Source organism: Cyprinus carpio, chromosome A24, assembly GCF_018340385.1.
Source record: "Cyprinus carpio isolate SPL01 chromosome A24, ASM1834038v1, whole genome shotgun sequence".
NCBI lineage: Eukaryota > Metazoa > Chordata > Actinopteri > Cypriniformes > Cyprinidae > Cyprinus > Cyprinus carpio.
This window is the reverse complement of record NC_056595.1, coordinates 9,913,464-9,923,971: the sequence shown is the minus strand read 5'-3', so window position 1 is coordinate 9,923,971 and position 10,508 is coordinate 9,913,464.

Genomic DNA, 10,508 nt, shown 5'->3' with positions numbered 1-10,508 from the left:
AAACAACTAAAGCACTGTAAATTCCCATTTCCCCCATCAGGGAAATAATTAAGAAGTTCCAATCAACAGGAAATGTAACAAATCTGTCTGTATCTATATTGTCTCAATGCAAGGCAAAGAGGATAGTTTGAGTGGCCAAAGACTCTCCAAGGATCAGCTGCTGTGAGGGTGTGGGTGTGTGTGTGTGTGTGTGTGTGTGTGTGTGTGTGTGTGTGTGTGTGTGTGTGCGCGCGCGCTACGCTTAGCTGTTATTCTGTTGTACAATAAACTGTATGCTGATGGTAAACATCATGCTGTCTTTCTCTATATTTCAAAGACATCCATCAAATCAATCGTCAGTTCTGCAAGAGCTCCAATACTACAATTTCTTCCAGAAGGATCCCAAATGATTATGACACAAAGATGAATCTACATTAATGTATCTTCCACTGTTTTACGACCCAACACTTCTGGTTACAAAAACAATGACAGTCACCCTCAGCGAGGAACACTGTGAGTTATGTCTGTTCTCTATGGTATGCTGACAATGTTGCACTAAAGCAATTACCAGTGTTATTGCATAAGGCCATTGGGGAGGGTTAGAAGATATGCAGTCATTGGATAAGATCGGGAACTAATGTGCCGGCTCCTCAGGCGACATTTACAAATGTCTCTCTCTATCTTGTACTCGCCATCTGCTAGGTGCGCTTCATAATGTTCCAACAGTTTTGTTACACAATCACGTCATATCACGTGTGAACCCATTTACAGCTCCTGTTCTTACTGTTCTAGGAAGTGCAGCTTGGGGTAAAGAAATAGATCTCAGAAAGAGATGGGAAGTTTAAAATAAAAAAAAAATACAAAATCTGGATGAATAGATGAGGATGAGTAAGAGAAAATAAATCTGAATGTACATCATAAAAAAATACAGTAAAATGTATTAAAAATATATATATATTTTCTAATATACAACACTTAATTCTGGTTCTCAAATTGTATTAATTGTGGGGAACTTTTAGTGACTCTTTCTGCAGCTTAGATCAATACATTTACATTAAAAACATTTGCAAACACTTTTATCCAAAGCAATTTAAAATGAGGATACACCAGCAGGTTGGGACAAGTGACTGTCAAAATGAGCAATTCACTGACTCATTAATTTAAGTGATTTGTATAAAATGTTGATTAGTTCAAGAACAAAACAAGTGACCTTTGTGAGTGAGTGAGTGAGTGAGTGAGTGTGTGAGTGAGTCACTGAATAATAACCTTAACCAATTTGTTAAAAATACTGATTCATTTAGGAATAAAACACTACTAGTGTGTTTGTGTAGAGATAAGCATGCACAACAATTCTGCAAAACATTATATTTACAACACAGAGGGTAAGCATTGCAGAATATGATGAATTTCAATACTTATGGGATCAACCAGGAATCAATATATAACTTTCTGTATCAAAGATCAGTTCTAGACAAGAAGTATTCAGAAATCATGCTATTATATATTTAGGATGCTTTTGCCCAATCTTTTAGTAAAGGAAGCAAATCCCAAATCTGTGTGGTAAGCTTATTCTGGGCTGTGAGGAAAGATGATCCAGTGGCTGTTTTTACTAACACATCCTGTTGTGTCAGCAGCGTCTCTCTCTCTCTGAGTGTGTATAGAAGAACAGAAATTGGTCAAACATCACTGATACACCAAAGATGAGAGGGAGATAAACTTCTGTGATACACACAGACAGACACACAAATAATCACAGACACACATGCAAGCACACACAATGCACGTTCCTGCTCTTTCAAAACCTTTTTAGTTGTTTTATATGCATCTACAAGAGACCAAAAAGTAAGAGAATTTAGAGATAAATGCCATTATTATATAACAAAATATCAAAGTGAGTGGCATATACTGTATATTTAAATGAAGGTGTCACAAGGTATAAATAAATAAGATAAACATTCACAAAAAGAAGTCTGTTTTTAAGGTCAACACAGACCTACTGTTTAAAATGAAGGTATCTGAATCTTGACATGTGGAAGGGCATTCATGTATTTTTAGTTTCACGGCTACAGCATATTAAGATATTTTTCTCATTTGATGTGTATTTATTTTATTTATTTATTTATTTTTATTCTTTTTTTTTTTCTTTATAGGGAAGTAGGCATAGTCAGATGCTGGGTTGGTTAGAAATAATTACAAAAATAATTACAGAAAATTCTAGGTAGTTCTGAGAAAAGTTGTAAAAGGGGTCATATGATGTGATTTCAAGTTTTCCTTTCTCTTTGGAGTGTTACAAGCCATTCGTGAATAGATAAGATCCCTAAAGTTGCAAAGACTAAAGTCTCAAACCCAAAGAGATATTCTTTATAAAAGTTAAGACTCGTCCACGCCCTCCTAAAATGCCCTGTTTAAACACCCCCCTACATGTCTATGTCACTGTGTGGGAAGATTTGCATAACACTGCCCAAATGTTCACGCAAAGAAAGAAGGCGTAACTTTTTTTCTTGCTTGTTGCTGCCGCTGCCATGTTGTGGAGACGCTGTGTGTTTTGGTGTGAAAGTGAAACTACTTTGGTTGGCCTTCCAAAAGAGGACACATCTAGAAATCAGTGGTTAAGTTGTATTTACAACACTGTTCCAGAACAGTTCAACTCAAATATTCAGATGTGTGCATTGCATTTTACGGAGGACTGTTTCCTAAACCTGGGAAAGTTGCCTACAATGCCGTCTACACACAAAAGGCTGTTTCTATACAGTGGAGCAGTTCCAACTTTGCAAGGACAGTCTGGCGGTTTTGTGTTTCATTGTTTTGGAAAGTTTTCATATTAAATAATTTGCCACTGATGATTCAAATGTGAGTTTTGAGAAGTGTAAAGTATCGCTTGTTGTTTGCTGTTTCTCCGATCACAACATGGTTTTATGTTTACGCAGCATGATATGCAATGCAACGCGTAAAAAGACAGTTTTGAAGTCATTGTAATCATTAATTATGTCCCCACTGGATGCAACAGGTACCTCGTTTGTAATGGGTTTAATTGGTTTTGTATCATCATATCGTCTTATTGTGATCAAATCATCCATGTTTATGCTTCATTTTAAAGGTTTTTTTTTTTTTTACCTTTGGCCATTTAATCAAAATGCCATAATTGACAACATAACTGAGAATATACTTCTCTCTGGTGATGTCAAACTTCTTCAGTCCTTAAGTCCCCAATTATTCATTAATGAAATAATTTAATTAAATTGATTAATTAATTAAATAATTTAATTAATAATTAAATTATTTATTATTTATATTTTTTGTTTATTATTATTATTAATAATAATAATAATAATAATAATAATAATAATAATAATACTTTGTTTCCCTTGGATGTACGTCCCAATATGGGATGAAAAATCGGTTGCTACTTCCATTTCAATTTAGGTCTAACAGGAAAAATTTTTTTTGTTTTTATAGAAATAATAACTTTTTTCTTGTATTGACTTTAAATCTCACAATTCCAACTTTATATATATCAGAATGTGATTATTTCTTCTTTTATTTTAATTACATTTAAAAAAAATAATAATAATAATTTTAAATGAATCAAACAAATTTCTTTGGTGGAAACAGGATTCCATATATTTCTGTACTTTAAAAGCCAAACCAAAATAGTTTATTATTGTTGTTGTTTTTGTTTTTGTTGTGGTGGTTGTTGTTGTTGTTGTTGTTGTTCTTGTTCTTGTTCTTTTGTGAGCAGTCAGAAAAATTATCAGGGAGATGTGGGAAAGGTTTGTCACCACAGCAGCTCTGTGGTTCAACAGTCCTCACTTTAATCCTGTTGGAGCTTTTCAAAACTGCTGTGTCCACGCAGATGAGCAGATAGAAGCCCGACGGCCTTTGTGTGTAAATTCCACCTGTAAGAGAGGCTAAGACAGAGAGAACACAGTCACACAGTGATTCTCCCTCCCATGCCCCCTCTTATTGTCTAATTAAAGCTAAATCTATCCACAGGATGGTGGGGTTGCTGGTACTCCATCATAAAATCATCAACACTGTAAAAATTATTGTAATTTTAATGGTAAGCGACTGTAAAAATGCAATGGAAAAAAAATGTTAATTTGTTAGCAGGGTCATTCTACAGAAACGTCCACTTTTGGTATGGCAAAATGTCTTAAAATGTATTTATTTTTCTAACATTTAAACTTAGACCACATTATTAAATTACCTTTTGACTTTATGAATACATATAAATGACAGCTTAATTATTATTTTTTTTTTTTTTTTTTTTGTGTTATTTTTTGAAGACATGTAACATGTATTTTTTTTTGTTGTTGTTGTTTTCTTTATCAATACTAAAAGATATTATGAAAGATTTTTTTTTCAGCACATAGTCAGAGTTACAGAAAAATAATGAAAATGCAAGAAATAAGGAGATTATGTTTTATTTATTTAACGTGAAAGACAAAAACAGTACAGTAACACAGTAACACAGCACAGTAACACCAGTGACACAATGAATCACCACTGACATACATCAGACCTGATATACTGGTGTTGTTTGTTGTTGAACATGAGGATGGTATGACCAGTGACAATTTTCATGAAAAATGCATTTTACAAAATGTCTGCTGTAGGGTATCAAACCATATGTTGTCAATCATGGTAAACCCACTAAATTAAGTTGTTTAAACCATTTGTATTATAGTTATTTTTACAATTTCCTAACAATAAATTGGTCATACCAGTGACATCAACTAAAAGCTTCATATGAAATCGTGAGTTAAATGAGAAAATTTCTGATAACTGAAAAGAAACAGTGGACTTAACATGGGCATTTTTTTTTATCATAGATCTTTAGTAAATAGGAAGGAGGAAGTCAAGTGATGTCATCAGTGTGATTTTTATTTCAAACAGTAACGGTTTTTGTCAGACGGTAACACCAGTGACACAACTTCAGGGGACCACTGTTTTCATTATATATGTTATAATATTTATTGTGATTTTTTTTTTATTTTGTGTTTTATTTTTTTTTTTTTTTGGTTATGAATACATTATTGTATTTTAAATGGTAGAAAAACCTGTTTTTGAGTGCAAATAAAGCACTTTCCCTCTGTATATGGCTGTTGGGACAAGCAGTTTTGTGGTGCTTGGAATTCTTTATAATGAATTAAAAACAAATATCGCTACATTGATGGCACAAGAAGGTCCAATTGTTCAAAAAACACGTTGTTTTATTTTAATATATATATATAAAAAAATAACCCTAATGTGTTTTTCAATTGTAATATTTCTGTAAAGGCTAGGGACAGAAAAATGGAAGTTTCTGTAGAATGACCCAGCAGCATGTTCCCTTATTGTATTGAAAACTGAAATTATATGGTGAAAACTATAATAGATTTAATGGGACATTTCATTTAATTTTATGGTAAAATATTATTGAATGTTCAGTTAAAAAGAACAAGTCGTTTCAAGTTTCTTTTTCTTTTGTTTTGTTTTTTACACAGTGTATTTGTTTAGTTTGGGGGTGGTCCCAGAGACTTTAATGATGTATGTGTAAAACTAATGAAAGCTAACTTTTTATTTTCATTTCAAATTCTTTTAAACCCATTTATACAGTTTGTTTGAGCAGAGCCGACTATATAGCAAAGAAACATCCTGGGTGATTTGAACAACCCCTACAAGTTTATGCCCTGTGTCAAAAGAGATATAAAATACTTTTCACTTGCTATCAGATTACTCTCCTTGAAAGGACAGCTGTTTCTATGAGGGAATGATACAGTGCGTGGCTTGAGCTCTCAGATTTAACAGCATATTGTGTATTGGATTTTCACACAGTTGGCTGTTGCAGGAATTCTCAGAATCTGAGCAAGTAGCATTACATGTGTCATCATTCCCGTGCCCAAAAACTGGGCTTTAGCCTCATGGAAGCCTGACAGCCAGTTATGGATCATGACACAATAGATGAAGTGTTACTTCAGTAGATTTCACAACAACATGAACTTGCTTGAGGTAAACTGAATAATGAGTCAATGTCAGCGATATTCAATTCCAGGGAATGTTTATTGGCTGTTTTATAACAATCAAAGCCCTTCTTAGTGGCTTTGCGGGCAGTGCATTGTGAAAATGATGTAACTTTATCAAGCAGACTCTAATGTAAGACTTCCAAACTTAATTGGCTGTAGAACAAGATCCATCAAGCCTGGCTCATACTCTGTCAACACATTCCACGTATAGAGCCAGCAGATGCTGCCAATGCCTGGACTGGTCAAGCCCAGCACCAGCCAGCTCTGGATCACACAGGTTTTAAATGGGTGTCTCTTGAACTTCGAGCATGATTATTGGATTATATTCCTGTGGGGAGGGGGTATGGTTATATTAAAAAATTATATTATTTGATTATTTTTTTATGATGTGTTCATCGTTTATTTTTTTCTACTTGTTGTCATGAAATGGAAATTGTGATTATCTTGGTCAGGACTTGGTTTTGTCCATACATTATAAAAAAAAAAAAAAAAAAAAAAAAAAAAGAGATGTGCAAGAATATATCATATATAATCTACATTGCAATATTCTTACCAAAAAAAACAAAATAATAATAATAATATACAGACAGAGTTAATCACTAACCATTTCGGTAATTATTACATTAAAAAATTCAAAAAGTTTTTGTTTTTTATTTTTTTTATTTTTTTTTTTTGATTTTGTGTTTTTTGGTATTTTTTTTATTTTTAATTTTATGTGTTTTATATGTGTTTCTAGCTTTGACATAAGCCTTAAAAAAAATACACAGTTACATATTATCCAAAAGTGCCTGTCACTTAGCCGACATAAATAAACATCCATTTACTGTATGCCATAAAGTCACAAATTCTTCCACATATATTTAGTATATAGTTTATATCCGTGTGACATATATAGTATGTGTTAGACTATTGGCATTGACACACATTCCCTGGTCAGCAGTGAGCAATACATCAGGCTAGTCACACATTTAGAGGGCAATTTTAATGAATGGCAAATCTAAATCCAGTGAACACACTGATTTATAATCGAAAAGTCACATTTGTCCCCATCTCTTGAGTTTTAAAGTAACAAATTAGCTCTAAACATGAAATGCCTGATCTGAATTGGCAAAATAGACTTGACCTCATTGATGCATCAGACAGGTCCATAAAAGAAAGTCATTTTAAACTCATTATGTTGTGTGTATACAGGAAAGCCCAGCTCTGTTTATGTACTCTAATGATGTTCAAATGTAGGTAAAGTGTACGTATATATGTGTGCATTCACGTGTGTCTGAGTGCAATGTGAGCTGTACTGCATGTACAGTTTTGGCTGGTGCGCACAATATTTCTCACTCTACCATTAATCAGCCTGTGTGTCAAGTTCAACAGATGTGTCCTAACTTAGCAAGCTACGCTGCTTCCTCTACTTCCAAGAAAGCAGCCAGCACCTTTCGCCTAGTCATTTGTAATGGTATGTACTGTATTTCAGAAACATTCAGATACATTACACAACACTGATAAAGCACATATATATATTTCACTTATACACATTCATCCCTTCCCTTGTCTGTCATGTTATAGTATGTGGGGTGTATTTTAAGGAACAAGTTTTTTATTTTCATAATCATTATCACCCTCTATTTTTCTCTTAAATTGATTTGATACGCAGTGTTTTTTTTTTCTTTAAAATTCCTTGATATTCCATATACTGTATTTATGATAATACATTTAACTGTATTACATGCATTACAAATACATTAACATTGGAAGTGATTGCATTGCTTTCTTGCCCAGGTCCCTTGGTCAATATGTCTATTATCATTATTATTTTTATTATTGTTGTCATTTTATCATCTGATAGGTGGAAAATCTTAAAGACTTGTGAAATTTTGGTTAAAATTGTGCATTGAAAAAATGTTCATAGTCTGTCACAGCTTGCACGAAAGTCAAACCAAGCAGCACAGCAAATTTGCATGACCGAACCTGAGATTCGAACCCACAATCTTCAGGTTACAAGTCCAACGCTCTAACCATTAGGCCACAACTGCACCCTGGTGAAGGATGACTAACATTTTCTTACTGGAAACTCATTATACAACTGACAAAAATCCACTGAGAATTATCTGTGGAGCAGTTGTCTGAAGCCTCACTTAACTAGAAACTGATAATGGAATGCAGCGTGACTATAATACATGCTAACAACAGGCCTTGTGCATGAACAGTGTAATTCATAACACATGTAGACTGTGATTCTATGGTTTTGTTGCTTCTTTGGACCGAGTTAGGTGATGCATGGTGAATGAGTTTAATAAAAAAAAGAAAAAAGGGAAGCTCCTCTCCATTACTGTTGATCTCTAACCACTGTTTCTGTGTGAGCCCGAACCACAGACGCTTAGCATAATGCTAACGAGGTGTCGACTGAGGACTTCAAGGTATTATTATGAGTATGCCACAAAAGCTTGACCGCAAAAAAAGGCTGATTTGGCAGTGAATGAAAGGAGGACTACATCACTCAGCTAAGCCGCCTGTTTGCAGGTCTTTAGGGAGGAAACGTCTTTATCACTAATTAGCAAATAATAGCGCCGCAGCACCATGGACAGCAGTTTCTGGTGTCCTAGTAAACAGTGTCGTAACACAAATTACAGACGATGTAAAGGTAGTAGAAAGTGACTAACAAATTTTCCCAGCAGGCAATACAATGTTGCTGACATGTATGAATGACTCAGGTGATTCATTTGTTTCTCAGTGTACAATACCCTCTAATGTGACTTTTACCCATTCAAGCAATTTTACATCCATACCACCATCACATTTTACCCTTTCTCATACTGCAATGACCACCCCTTTTATGTCATTGTGTTTTTTATTTTTTTTATTTACAACAGCATAAATTCAACATGTCTGATTGAAGGATAACCTATGAATATGTACCATTATTTCCAATTGCAATTGAAAGACGTATGCATTAAATCATATATATATATATATATATATATATATATATATATATATATATATATATATATATATATATATATATATAATGATTTAATGGATGCATCAAAGGGTTTAATAAAATTGGAAAAACAAATAGAATGCATATATGCATGTATTTAATTATAATGCATTTTTTTCTGGTTATACATATGTATATACATGTGTACACTTGTGTAAATGTTTATTCACATGACATGACTTGATTTTTATCATCTTTTTACATCCAGTATTCTATATCCTTTTCATCCAAATGGATTCACATTTTAGTGTACTATACAAATGCAATGATGAATATACTGTATAGTATAATTATGATTAGTATCTATAAATTTAGTAGTATGTTAATAGATCAAAATTAATTTCACTATACAAACATTGGTTCTGTTCATAAAAGGCTGCAGGAATTTATTTGCATTTATTGACTGACCACTACATAATGGCTTCTGTTTGCAATAAGCACTTTCCCATTTACCTTTAGCAACTCCTTTGAGGTATTACAACCATTTCCTTCCACAATGCACATATAAAACACAATATGCTTTTCTGCTGTGACTTTTGTCAAGCAGGAGCGCAGAATTGGGAACCTTGAGTAGAGCCCCCTGCAAAGCTCCCTTCATTTCATAAAGCAGTGGAATTCTCCTAAATGAAAGGAAAAGCTCTCACTTCCCCCATAAACGACACAACTGGGCCATTTAACAATCTCTGCTCAAATAGCCCCCAACCAAAGTAAATAGCCTCGATTGCTGGTTAATTTATTAGAGACAAGCCGGGTGCTGAGATCAAACAGGTCGTGGTCGCTAGCAGCACCTCCACTGCAATGAATTTGCTGACCCTGCAGCCCTCAGCATTTTTGTAAAGGGGCATATGAGAGACAAAGCCAAAGAGAAGAAGAGAGGATTGGGGTGAAACCCAAAATAGAGGCTCACATGTGGTTTGGTGTTTTTTTTTTTTTTTTTTTTTGCCTTTTAATGTTGAGGTCTCTTTTTGATCAAGCCGGGTTGTGAGCTACTGTTACATGCTAACAGGGAACAGAAACACTTTGGAAGTAATGAGTAATGATGCCATGGTGTCAGGTTAGCTGAAAGAAACCAATTATTGGTTGATAAAAGGCACAAAAAACCCAGGTGTTGTTGTATATCCACACAAAGTGTTGGGTGCACACTCAGTAGGGCATGCAAGAGCACAAAAAAGCTAATGTCCCAAATATATGCACAAATACCACACACAACTACTGACAATCCGTGTGCAATAAAGTTGTACAAGTTGACTGATGGCCTAGTAACTCTGGCGTGTTTGGCCCTTAGTTTGCTAAAGCCATTCTCTGGTTTCATTAGTGCATGTTTTAATAGATGGGTTATGGGTTGAGGGATCACACATGTGCATACACACACACACACACACACACACACACACACACACACACACACACACACACACAGCAACTACAAAAAAACAGGCTTTCATTTTCAACATCAGAATTCACATTGTTTAGATGAACACTTTTTAGCACATTTAAAATCATTGTTTTAATAATCTTTTGTTGTG